The 14059-nt window shown below is 44.0% G+C and overlaps 1 long non-coding RNA gene across 1 annotated transcript in view; it reads right to left on the bottom strand.

Annotated features, from left to right (window-relative positions):
- Window positions 1-11245: 11245 nt before the first annotated feature.
- Window positions 11246-14059, bottom strand: part of LOC111733670 — a 3796-nt gene continuing 982 nt past the window's right edge. The window contains exon 2 of the long non-coding RNA XR_002778096.1: window positions 11246-13884. This is a non-coding gene — a long non-coding RNA (uncharacterized LOC111733670). The remainder of the gene's footprint in view (window positions 13885-14059) is intronic.

Below are 14059 nucleotides of genomic sequence, written 5' to 3'. Positions count from 1 at the left end.
TTTATTTCCTCAGCATGTCCTTTACTCCTCCAGACTCATTCTTTGATTTTATGCCTAAACAATGTGATTAGATCTCATGTTTTTCACAAATTTCCATCGCGCCACCCATTTTGAGGGCTGAGTTGGCACCTGAAAAACTATGATTCATGAAAATAGGCATTCTTCAGTTTTCATTAAAAAGCGGTGAATGGCATGAACTTGCCTTATTCGCCCTATATTCCCAGTAGAGCCAGGTGGGCACATAGTAGGTGCTCGATAAATATGCTGAATGAATAAATGAATGAGTGAGAGAAATCTTGCCTCCAAAGAGGAGAATGAGCAAAATTAGAATTAAGGGGAAGGACAACTTTTCTATGAATTTTTTGGTTTTTTGTTTGTTTATTTTTACCAAAAATCAGCATCGTCTCTAATACTTGCCTGACTATCGTGAATGACTTCTGCAGTGCGTGTGCCCTCTCTGGCAGAAAACCCCTTTGGTCTAATGGACATTGTGTGTTGTCCCACAGCCAGTCCCAACTTCAATCTCCTGACATCTTCCTATTACACCAGTTATACAAAAGGGAGTGGGCAATGCGTGTGTCCCCTGCCACCCTCATGCAAACTGCCAAAGGCAAGTGGAATATTTTCATCCAGGCTTTCTCCCCTTTCTTTTTTCTTTTAAGCTTCTTCTAGTGATAAAAGCTGAAGCAAATTGAAATTGGCAGCTCCGCGGTCTTTAAGCAATAAGAAAAGTACTAGAGATCATGTGAACCACACTTTTGAAAACTTAAAAAAAAAAAATCTAATCTTGCCTCAATAAAAACGACATCATGTCACTGTAATCGGCAGGGGAACAGGCTTGAAAGTTGCTGGCAGTGGCCCAGCAGAGTTCAGGGGTTCTGTTGGCTGTGCTGAATTCCCACGGGAAAGGTAGAGAAAGGGGACTGCCTTTCAGGTGAGCCTCTGAGGCACAGGGAGGAGTGCATGTGTGGTGGGGGGAATGATAAAGCTCCCCCTGAAAACTTGCTATAATCTCCTGCTTTGCTGTAATCACAGCTCAGGGCTGGCCTCCTCCACCCCTTCTCCCACCGGCCTTTCTTCCAGATGCAGCTTTTGGTGGTGCTCCTCCCTCTCTGGCTGGCTGACTTTGAGGGACAGACAACAGCCAACATGAGAAATCTCAATGACGACGAAACTCCCTGTCAGGGCACAGCCCCAGAGCCAAAGAGGGAAGTACCAAATGTCCAATTCCACTGAGTGTGGTGTCTTTGCACACTCACCCTTATCTGGTCTGAGCCAAAGACAACAATAAAAATGGCAGATTGGCTGTGCTGTAGCCAGCCCTTCCTCATGAGAGCTGCTTTAGCCCTGGGAAATGCAGAGCTGGGGGCCAGTTTTCACAAAGCCTCAGTTTACCTACAATTAGTAGTTACTGTCTACTGCCAATCATTGACTATTCATTAGCCATCCCTGGATGGGTACATAAGGGACAGGTAAGAGTGACTGCATCTGAGACAGGGCTTGGGGTATGGGGCCACAGATGGGAGGATTACTTTTCAGGATTTACTCTTTTACATGGCTTAAAATTTTTAACATATGCATTTTCAAGTTAAATCAATCAGCAATTCAAGAGACAAAAATTCATTAGCAGTAAATGAGCCCTCAGTGATGTCTGTACCTCTCATCTGACTCCTCAAACTGGGGTACAGCAAGAGGAAATCTGTAGCTCAACAAGAGGAAATTTGGAATTTCAATTTTACTTGAAGGACTGGGCAGAGGGTAAGGCAGAAACATTATTTTTATACTAAAAGAAATACGAATATATAAAGCGTAATGCAAAACGTACTTGGATAATTAAGAGGAAATATAATATTTTTATTCAGCCATATGCCATATACCAACAAACCAACCACAGGGCTGATGAAGCATTCAGTGCCAGTTCTCGTGTTTAAAGGGCCTTGAGGCTGCAAGGGCTGCACATGTGAAGCAGAGTCGAGTTAGCGTCCCCAATCAAGAAGGAAGGTGTTCCTAGAGTAGGGCTGGGTGTGGCAAAGTTGAGCCTTGGAGGATGGGAAGAATCTTGTTTGGCAGAGGAGGGGGTGAGAGACTGTGAGCAAATGGTGGTGGGCTGGTCTGAGCAGAAGGTTGGCCCTGGGGCACAGAGAAGTATTTGGTGCAGTACAGAGAGAGAAGGAAGGTAGACCCAGATAACAGAAGGCTTCAATGAGAGGCTGCAGAACTGAGACTCAAGGTGGCCAGCCAGTGCTTCTCATTCTTGTTCTCGAAGCCCCACTTCAAAGCAGAGGAGGGAAATACATGCCTTGGGATTTCAGGAAGCTGCTGACCACGAGGGAGATAAATCTTTCTTAGCAGTGTTAGTTCTACTTTCAAAATACATCTGAAATCCAATCACCTCTACTACCATTCTGGCCCAAGCCACTTTTGTCTCTTACCTGGATGAATGTCAGAGCTACCTAAGCATGGTCTCCTTGCTTCCATCCTTGCAGGCCACAGAGCAGCCAAAGTGGTCTTTTATGAATATGAAGCACATCAGGTGACCCCTTGCTCAAAATATTGCAATGTCTCCTGCCTTCCTCAGATCAATAGCCAGGTCATTAGTATATAGCCACGCCTGTACCATCTGGCTCTGTCACTCTTTGCTTCATCACTCTTCTCACTCCCCTCCCCACTTTGCTCACTGCACACCAGTCACTCTGGCCTCCTGCCTTTCCTAGAGCACTTAGGCTAGACGTGGTCCTGCCTCAGAACCTTTGCACTTGCTGTTTCTTCTCTTTAGAAAGCTTGCTGCCAGATATCCGCATGCTGGCTCCCTCCTCTGCTTCAGTCTTCTCTCTAAGGCCTTCCCCGACCATGCAATCTAAACTTGTACTTCCTGACACTTTCCATCTCCCCTTCCTTATTTGATTTCCCTCTGTAGTACTTGTCACTGTTTAATATACTGTCTAATCCATTTATTTATTTTGCTTGTCTACCTTTTTTTTTTGCTTGCTTCATTACAATGCGACATCGTGCAACCCCTCCTTAAGAAGAGTTCCTGGGAGAATGGGGTGAAGGATTAAAAAGTACAAATTAGTAGTTGATAGTTGGGCACAAGGATGGGGAGCACGGCACAGGGAATGCAGTTAGCATTAATATGATGGCTAAGTGGAGGGCCAGGCATGGGAGGGAGCAATTGGGGGAATCGTTTTATGAACAATATAGATGTCTCACAAATGTACTGTATACTTGAAACTAATTTAAATAAATAAATTTATTTTTTAAAAAAGAAGAGTTCCGATTAATGTAGAAAGAATGAGAGAAATAAAAAATCACTGTTAAATTACCACAATATTCATTGCCACAGGTGAGATCCTTCAGTAGTTTCTAAATTTAGTGGACAGAAGTATAAGGAGAAACAGCATATTTACATCATCTTGAAGTAACACCTCTCAAAACGTTTAAGAAATACAAAAAGAAAAGTCATAATTTTGTAGTGGACAATCTTGGAGAAACTGTCCTAACCTCACGATCACGGTTAACAGCAGCAGTAAAATACAACAACGTCATGTAGCCTCTGACCTGCTGCCCTGGGAAGGGCACACCACCTCTGGCACATCTGGTCATTCTTCACAATAGCGCAGGCAGTTCCTTGATATCATCATGAGAAAACATCAGACAGACCCCAGTGGAGGACAGTCTATTAAACAACTGACTAGTACTCTTAAAGTGTCATGAAAGTCAAGGAACGATGGCAGAACTATCACAGAGGGAAGGCGACTAAGGAGACAAGACAATAAATGCACTGTGGAATCTTGCATAGGATTCTGGAATAGAAAGGGAAAAAAAACCATTAATAGAAAAAATAGTGAAACCTGAATTAAGTCTGTAGTTTATAGTATTGCACCAAGATTATTTTCTTAGTTTTGATGATCATTCCCTGGTTACATAAGATGTAGGGAACCTGGTTAAAGGGTATAAGTGAGCTCTCTGTATTATTTTTGCAACTTTTCTGTAAGTCTAAAAAAAAACCAAAAACACTAAGGATCGTTAAGGGTCAAATTTGGCAGTCTTTTCTTCACTGAACTCTAGGCTTTGGAGCAGAAAGAAGGAAAAATAAGTCTAGAGATTATTATTAAAAGTCGAATTATGGAAGAAGGATCCACACAGTTAGTTATTCGAACAACAAACCAGGTGTCATCTTTTGACTCCTCTTTCCCCATCATGGTCCAGTCAGTCACCAAGGCCTAGCTGATCTTTTAATCACTTGAATCCATTCTCTTCAGCCCACCAGCCCCACTTAAGTTAGGGCGGGCTCCTTCTTCCCCATGGCTTACTGCCGGAACCTCCCCTTCTATCAGCGAAAACAGAAGGGTGAGACACCGGGGAAGGTGCCCCTCAAGACCCGTAAAGAGACTCCCTTGCAAATGACTGACATGAAGTGACCAGAGAGGTGGAAAGAAAATGCACGTGACTTGGAAACAGAGTAGAAAAGTTGCCTAGAACCTATCAGCAAGTGAAAGGAAAAATCTATAAAACTCAAAATCCCCAGTCGTGGTCATTCTACACAGTCTTCATTCTGTGACAGAAAACAGTGGGCCTGATACAGGGTATCAAAGACTGATATCCAATGTTATCCCCAGTTTTTTCTCAAAGAATTTAGCACATTTGATGGTTTTTTTTTAACCTCTCCTTTTCGTTTATTGTCTCAGGGTAAACACTTGTGATTCATGAATGCCTTAAGAGTGAATCAGTATTCTCCTGTTCAAACCAGCAGAGGCCACATCAAACAATAGCCCACAAGGTATTATTAATCATTAAATAGGCACATATAAGAACATTCAAGCAAGGGAGCCATTTTTCTTTTCTTTTCTTTTTTTTTTAAGGAAATTAACAAAGAGTAAACCTTGACTTTGACCTATTTTTTAAAAGTGTTTTTTTTTTCTTTTTTTCTTTCTTTCTTTTTTTTTTTTTTAATTGTTAAAGGTTTGGTCAAATTCAAGAATAAATAGGCAAATATTTCATGTGGGAAAATGCTCCTTCTTTGGGGATCTTCTTTCAATCATTAAGCAATGGCTTGGATTTCAAATTTTAGCACTCGCTTTTTCCACATTCACATGCCTGAGAAAAACAGATGTGCTCAGCTACGGTTGATAGGTACAACAGTCCCTGGGAGCATTGCTATGTTGTTGCCATAACCTGGGTACAAACTAGCAGGGGAGAAAGCTTGGAGCACATATGCTCTATAAGAGAAGAAACCAAGTCATGTCAAACATACCTTGATCACAACCATCTAACCACCATGGGGCCTCTCCCTTCTCCTATAAACATTGAGTAAGATCCCCTAGGTTCAAAAATGGCGCTATTCTCTCTGTGGAAGATAGAAGTGCTAAAACATTAGTGACTTAAAAATAATATTTCTTAGGTAACATCTCTGATGAAAAGATAGCTGACTAGACAGATGAACAATCTAGCACATGCTGTCATAGGCCCACAGAACTAGGATGGTCATGTGTTCCCATTAATGCCAGTTGTCCTGCTATAATAGTTACTAGCATTACCACCTTTAACTCTCAAAAGTGTCCCAGTTTGGACCGTAAATTATATGGTCATCTACAAGAACCTGCTAGACCCTGAAGGTCTCAGAATTCATCTTTCTCACCAATCTTATCTCATATAAATACGGCTGGAACCCAGGGAAAGCTTGCCCATGACTCCTCTCTTGAAGTAAGCGTCCCTCTACAGCCCTTCCCATTTCTTCCTGTGGGAGAGAGGGGAGGAGTTGCCCATACATTCTACGTGCCAGGCCCCTGCTGATGTCCTGGTCCCTATGCAGAACTTTCCTTTCTGTGGGCCTGAGGCTCATTCCAAGTTTCAAGGCAGGGCCACACCAAACTCTGCATCTGTCCACCGATAAAGCTGAAACCATAATGCTTGGGTGGTATAGACCCTCCTCCCTGGAAAAGAAGAGGGAGCCAGGTCATTTTTTAGGTTTTTCCTATTCCCACAATCTGAGATTCATAAAAGACTGGCTGAAGTTTCTGCTTTGTCTAATACTCGTGACCAATTTATCATAGTGGATGCCGACCATTTCTTTGAAAATATTAACATCTTGTGACCTTTTTCAGATGACTGATGGTATCTTACATGTCAGAGATACATATATAACAATGATAAAAGCAAATGAGAACTTATATTGTATTTACAATATGGCAGGCACTGTTCTAAGCACATTACATATATTTGCCCTCATAATAGTCCTATAAGATAAGTACTGTGAATATTGTTCCATTTAACAGGCAAGTAAACTGAGGTACAGAATGGTTATGTTACATAGCTAGAAAGCAAACAAGCTGGAAAATAAACCCAAGCTGTCTGGCTCCAGAGTGTTTACTTTTTAGCTGCCCTGCTATAGTTTTTCCTGAACATATATAGAGATATGTGCTCAACATTCCTATAAGAAATAATCACCAGGTCAGTCAAATCTCAGCTGTAAAGCACTTGAAGTTCACAGAGGAAGGTGCTACTTAAATATAAGAGGCCATTTCACCTCGACTTTATAGCCCCCTTTTTATCAATATCACTCAGCATTGTAAAACAACAGGTGTGTTGGGGTGCTTTATAAAAACAGGTGTTTTTCTGGGCTGTATTTACACTTACTTAACCCAGTGAGTCTGAGCATGATTACTGGGTACTTCTTGGTTATGCAGAATCTTCCACGAGAAGCTGGCATGAAAAGAGAGAGAGCAGGAGAAGAGGTAAGCAGTGTTTCTCCTCAGGAATCACTGTAGGCTCCAGCTCCACCTCAATGACTGCACACCAGACTCTTCTTTCCCAGGTATCCTCCTTCTTAGTGTCTTTCCCAGTTTTCCAGAAGGACCAGTGATCTCCTCACTGGAACCTGCCTGCTTAAATCTTACTTATTAACTATACATAGATATGGCAGACTGCGATTACAGTAGAATTGTTTGAGAGCTCAGTATCTCACTTCTTCCCACGAACCTTACCCTGGGAATTGCTTTGTACTTTCATATTACCATGTGGTGGTGTGTCTTTAATAACCATCAATAAAGATAGGCTTGGGAAAACACGGACAGCCACAGACTCCTCTAAATTCACCTGATTGCAACAGAGTAGAGCTGTCTGCAGGGGTATCCCAGCTGCCCAGAGGTGGTCGCCAGTAGTGGTCAAAGTAAACCAGCCCTCTGATTCAGCAACCAGAGAAAATTTGGAAAAATAGACTGACCCTCTGAGGGTTCCATTAAATTGCCAATAAAATATACTTCTTTAAGTCAAAGTTCATTTATGCATTTATTGTCCGAATATTTAGAAGTTAATTCAAGTTAAGTTCAGCAAATTGCAACCTGGATGATTTTAACCCCTGACTGTATTGTCTGATTACTATCGACACAGGTTCACTGGATACGAAGAAAATAAGCCGAGACTCCTCCCTTCTATCCAGATGACAGGTACTTCTAAACACCCAGTCTAGGTTTGTCCCAGGTGCCAGACTTTGAGGGACTGTCAGAGCCTAGGGAGATAAAGGCCACAGCTGGATACATGCGTGATACATGCACAGCTTGGCAATCTCCTCGGGGAACCAGCAACACTCTGGGACTTCATCAAGAGCCCTTTGTGGGTCAGGCAAGCCTGCTGCACACCAGCGTGTCACAACAGAGCTCCCTGGCTCCTCTCAGCTTTCAGTCAAGGCTGGCCGTGGAAGTCCGACCCTGCAAAAGGAGAGGTTCCTTTTCTCTACCTCATATAACGTCTCACCCCAAGCTCCCTCGACCTTTTCCATTCTATGGGGCTTTATGTTATGCCTACAGTAATATAGACAGCACAGAACAAAACTAAATATTGAGGAAAAGTGGGTTCCAGAGTTCTATAATCACAGACCTGGTCTCTCTTTCTGAGATCTTGCCAGGAAAGCTCTCGGAAGGCACTGGATGCTGAACTAAAGAGCTCTAGGCTCAGCCCAGAAGAGACTACGGTTATCACCTTTCCAGGTCTTTCCAGAACCTGCTCAATCATCTTCTTACTAAGTGAGATCACTTCCCCTCACTTCTTCCCTCTTTGAAAAAGGATCTTTCCTCTTTGCTCCAAAGATGTGTCCTCTGGATTACTGATATTATATACCAAATTGTCCTCTCTGTTCCAGTTTCTGGAAATCTTATTGTTGCCTGTGGCTGAGAAAGAAAAATTGGTTCTTGCCTGGCCTCTCAGCTCCCTGTCCTGCCTTGACTTTCTAGAGATACTCTTGACCAGAATGCTTATCTATCCTTTACTCTGTGCCCTCACTAGCCAGGGTCCGGCTGAATGTCTCCATCACTACCCACTTGAATTTTCTCTCTCCCTTCTTGGGCCTCGCACTGAAGTCCCTCTAGTCTAGATCAGAAGGCTATATATAAGGACGAAAAGCTATAATGGACTAGAAAGTGCCTTGTCAACTGTCAAGTACTGCAAGGCAAGGGAACTCTGTGAAAGAGATTAGAAGGTCTCAACTTTGCTAGAACCCACCAGAGGCTTAAGGTGTAGTTGTGGTTGCTGCCTGTATCACCTTTTCTTGTTCCCTAAGATATCTGAAAGGAAAATATATATTTCACATGCAAATACTATTTATCAACCATTTGGAAAACCCCTTATTTTTCTTGCTTTTCCCTCTGCTAAATGTGAAGTCAGCCAGCAGTTCAATATGTTCGCGCTCCAATGCCTTCACCATATTACTAGCACCACGCCTTCTCTGGTTCTAACAAAAGCCTAGTATTGACGGAGCACAGATTCAGGGGCTGGAAATATTCTCTCCCCCAACCTTCTTTTCAGAGCACAAATAAGGGAAACATATTGGCAATTATAAGAAAGATGGGGTGGCATGTGGCTTGCCTTGATTTGGTTGACTGTGAGGCAGGCTGACTGTCTTGTGTGGCCCCTGGGAGTGGCTTCCTATCTCCTGGAACTCAAAAATCAAGATCCCTTCTTTTCCAGAGGTTATAGGGTGATGAGTAAATCCAAGAGAGAATCACAGAGCAGCAAGCCTGAAATTTAACTATGCTCTGTGCTGGGCGTTTTCTGACATAATCACTCACCAGTACATAGCTCTAGTTCTCAACTGGAAAAACCATCTTTGGTGGTAATGTTAGTCACTTGCCGTAGATGATATTTCAAAATGTTCTTATATAGATACTGCACAGTGGGTTTCTGGACTGGTAAGCAGGAAACCTGAGCCTATTCTGCCTTTGCTATACCCTCCCTGAGGAGACTGTTTGACCTTGGGCAAGTCGCTTCTTCTGGGGCTCAATTTTCCCAAGCATTCAATGAATGAACCTATTCAGCCTTTTAGGTATCTTCCTCTACCTTCCCCCCCCGTCCCTTTTCTCTAAGCTGAGAGACGATGCAAGGAAAATGGTAATGGTGATTTTAATTAAAAATATGTTGTATACACACATTCCATATCACTTTCAGGCCCCTAAGTCTTACCTAAATGGTTTTCCTGGCTAGCTGAGTTTTGTTTTTGATTTTGATTTTTTGAGAAATTTGATCTGCTATCACCATTTGAGCAGCTATCAGCAAGCCAAACAAATGTGTGTTCTAGGCTGAAAGGTCCCCACCCTCCTGAGCCTTCCAGAAGCCCTCACAGGCACCAGCGGGGGTGTAGTTCTGAGCTCTTCACACACATAGGTGCAAGTTATATCCCTCAGGAATATGCCCTCCTACATTTCTGACTTGAAGGCTTGCCTCACTGCAGTGCTGCTCAGAGGGTAAACAGTTAGCCAAGAGCACATTTAGAGCCTTCCCACCAGACTGCTGCGGCCAGCCTAAATGTGGGAGTTAAGCCATTCCAGGGTGCCCTGCCCCCACCCTATTGGGAAAGGCTTTCTTGGCAACCATCCTCTTTCAGAGCCCATTAGAAAGTGCACATTCCCGCGGTCTCACTGGGTCTAGTCAAGTTTTCCAAGAGGGGGTGGGGGTGGCGGAAAGCACTACAGGCTGCTGTTAGCCAGTGTTGAAAGCTACTGTCTTCTGCCCCCACCCCCAGTTTGCAGTTTGAGGCCCCTGCTTGGCCAAGAACCAACTAGGAAGTTTTGTTCAAAAGTAGTGACTTATTTTTATCAAAGGTGGAATTCAGAGTTGCAGTTGTTTATAATGCCTCTGCATGGCAACCAAGACTCTTGCTCCGAGCACTCTGGAATCCTCTTCTCTCTGTAGGCACTTGGCTTTCTTGCCCATTCCTTTCTCCATCCAAAAATTGGGTACAGAGCAGCTCCAGTGCCTCAGAAGGGAGAAGAAGTTCTGAAAATTCAGTGTCTTTATTAATGTGTCTTTTTTAAATCTATACTTTGGTGATGATCACAGCTCTATAATCCCCACCCTAAATTTACCAGGCCCACAGCACTGTGGTGTGGTAGAAAGAGCTCTGAGAGATGGCTTCTGGCCCCCACTCTGGCCACATGTTGCTGTGGGCTCTTGAGTCAGTTTCTTGCCCTCTCTTAAGCTTGGAGTACCTGCTAAGTGGAGATTGCCTAGGTCAGTTTCCTCAGTCTTTTCAGGTCACAAAATGCTTTGAGATTCTGCTAGAAAAAATAATACGTTTGTTCATTCTTTCAAAAGCATTTATTAAGCTCCTACTAAATATGCACGTAGAGAGATAATTTTGAATTTCATGGGATTTATAGGTTCCCTGGGGTTTCATCCATGAACCTTAAGGTAAGATGTCCCGGTCATGAATTCTGCTGTGATGAGCATATATGGACTCTTACCCAGAAGAACCATAATAATGATTCTAGTAAAGGATCATAAAACTATCAGTCAGGCAGATGCCAGAAAACAGAGGCAGTGAGGCAGTCATTATGAAGGTGATCTCTGGCTTCCTCCCCTTCCTGTTGCCCCAGCCTGGCACGCGTGCGGGCAAACACGCGTGCACAACAACCGGCCTGGAATGTGCTGTTTCTGGGCACTCAGACTGCAGGGAGCCGGCTGCAGCCCTGGAGAGATGACAAACATCTCTTCTATCCTGGACTTTATTTTTCTCACGGTCTCTGAAAGGGCTGCGATCAGGTGATATGTGTGGGACTGCTCTCAGTACAGGTGCGGAGCAGGTACCGAGGGGAGGAGAAAATCCGCCCAGTGTGTACTTACTCAAGGCTCTTTCAATAGCCCTCCCAGGATAGCTCTTGGCAGGGCAGCTACCATGTCTCTGGCAGGCTGCAGGGAATCTGAGTGTGAGAAAGTCAGTCAAGCGGAGGAAAAGGGGGAAAAAAAAAACTTCAAGTCCTCAGGCAAAATACCTTTATTCTTCTGCTCTCGCTCTCTCTCCCTTCTGTAGCTTTAAACCAAATCCACAAACCATTCCAATACCTTGGGACAAAGGGGAATCTCACCAGAGATGCATTATTTGTTTTATGGTTTAAAGCAAACAGGTGAAGCAATAAGACAGCAAAAATCACCCTTCTTGAAGGCAGAAAGAGGGGAGGAGAAAACACAGCAGCCCCTGGTTGTACTCACTGGGCATGATACAGTGGCAAAGATGCCTTGTGTCTTGCTGGTCTCATAGTGGGATCAAAGTGACCACTGATGAACAGGGTTCAATTTTCTCCTTGCTTAGGAAGAGGGGGGGAAGGGAGGAAGATGACTGAAAAATAAAGGCTGTCTCTATCTAAAAGGAGCCTTCCAAATCCAAAAGTCTTTTCTGCAGTTTAGGAGCTTAGTTCCCCATTTGAGAAGGGGTGGAGAGAGTGTCAACTTGGTGCTATTTTCACTGCCCAGGATAAGGATACTGAAAAGTGGTCTGTGAGCACATTTGCAAAGCAGCTTTCTTCTTAAATGGTTAGGGTGGAGGGGTGGAGACTTTCTGAGTTGCCTTGTGTGGCCCAGACACAAATTCATGGCAAATTTTTCGTTACCTGACCAACCCCTCTGCCGATCTAAAAACGTGTGTGTGTGCGTGTGTGTGTGTGTGTGCACGTGCGCGTGTGTAATCTATTTGCTCATTCTACCAGTCTAAGCACTCCTAAAGTGGCCATAAACCAGTTGCTGATCAACTATCTGACTGAGGAGGCTGCTGTAGGCACTGCAGTGACACCATAACTTGACTATATTCAACATTCTCCACGAACCTTCAGGGTGCCAAATCCTGAGCAGATGACAGAGTCAGACAATAAAGGCTCTTAGGCTAGAAGGCTGAGGAGGTGGCACACCCAGCTAATTAATTAGAGCCCAAGAGCAGACAGCAGTCAAGGTCATAGCAGAGCTTACTGGAAGAAATCACTGGTTCTCATAGATCTGGGGGGAACCTGGAAAGAGTTAACAGACTTCCCTGGGAAGAGTTTAGTTCCTTGGAAGAATCTAGGTCAGAGTATTTAGGCAGTTTTTAAAAAGTCAGATGTTAAGCAGAAGCATTTTAAGAAGCTTGCAAAGTCTACATGTCAAAAAGGAGGGTAACTTCATAGGCTCATCACCTTTTACCAAGAGGATTTCAAACACACAGGACAACTCCACTTTTTTCAATACGAAGACAATTTTCTGTCATCACCACTTTTCCATCTGTTTAAAATAAAGAAAAGTCCTACCCTATTGGCCTAGGATGCAGGTCAACAAAGGAGGCATTGTTCATCATTTCTTCAGAATGTGATAGGGCACAGCCCATTCTAGTGTGTTAAGAAAACACACACACACACATCCAGAGAGCAGCCTGAGGGGCAAGAGTGAGTAAACCAAGCCTGCAATGAAGTTAAGGTTTGGCTACAGACTTGAGGGCTGTCCTGGAAGGTGGAAATGAGGTTTGGAAGGTAAATATGGTCAGTCACAATAATTCCTTAGTTAAACTCCAAGTCGCCGGGGGAACATTGAATTTAAGGGTAGGCAAGTTTCTGCTGAACTTGGATCACTGGATAGTGTGCAGTCAACATCCACGTGAACTGGTTCCGGGCAGGTGCTTCCGGGTATCAGCCTACACCTGTCACTTAGGAACCTCCTTTACTGGCTTGAATCTAATTGAGCTCTCTGTCTCCAAACACTACAACCCACTCCCCACACTTTTGCCAGAGCCATCTTTCTATAGGAGAACCCTAATGTCCCTTCTCTATTCAAGAGCATTTCATAGCTCTCCGTTGTCTAAAGATAAGTCCAAAGTCCTTTAGCAAAACATCTAAGGGTCTTATGACATGGCCTCAAGCCTCCTCCTTCAATCCCTTCTTATAGTCCTGCCAGTCATACACCCTGTGCTCCAGATCATGTTCCCTGAATAAGGACCTCAAGTTCCAGAGTCTTAGCCTTTAGCTATGGGTACTTCCATCCTCCCCAATCCCATGGCTCACCACATTTCCAATGCCCCAATCCTACTTATTTTTTTAAGATACAAAACACAGGCCACTTCCTCCAGTAAGTTTTCCAGGATACCCCAATTTATGAGTAATTTATATATCCTAAACCTCCTCAGCATTTTACTTCTATCTAGACACATAACTGTCTCTATTGAACCTAGGACCTACCAGATGAACACACCAGGAAACAGACAACAGCTGCACTCATGCCTATAGTATCTCTGGGCTGTGGGTTTCCTAAGGGCAATAACTATTGTATTCATCCCTGTATCCCCCAAGGAGACCAATACTGTTGCCCATACAGGTGAGCTTTAGAGTTTCTTTTCGGTTCTCCTGACTTTTCAGGCTATCATCTAAGCCCGAAAAAGAATGGAATAATAGAGGAATGCCTAGTCATCAATCAGGAAACCAGGGTCTGTTCGCCTCCACAGTCGACTGGAAACTCCTTGCAGACTGCCTCTATCTCTTCTCGTGGTAATCCCGGGGTTTAACCCAGTGTCTGGCACAGAGCAGGCGTTTTATAATGAAAGTTAAGAGAGCTCAAGGTCGTCCAGAGTCAGGAACCGCTGAATTTCATCTGGGACGAGATCTGGTGAAATCATTTACAACATTATCTCAGTGGGGAGCGCGCAGGAAGGAAGGAATGAAGTGACTGAGAAATGTGTGCCAGGCCTCCGGGCGATCTCCAAGCCTGGGGAAGGGCTGGGAGGGCGGGGGACGACATCAAAGACGCTCGGCCCCTGGACTGCCCCGAGCCGCCCTGA

The sequence above is a fragment of the Pteropus vampyrus genome, unplaced genomic scaffold (genome assembly GCF_000151845.1).
Source record: "Pteropus vampyrus isolate Shadow unplaced genomic scaffold, Pvam_2.0 Scaffold14, whole genome shotgun sequence".
Taxonomy (NCBI): Eukaryota; Metazoa; Chordata; class Mammalia; order Chiroptera; family Pteropodidae; genus Pteropus; species Pteropus vampyrus.
Note: the sequence above shows the minus strand (reverse complement) of the source record. Positions and strands in the feature narration are given on the sequence as shown.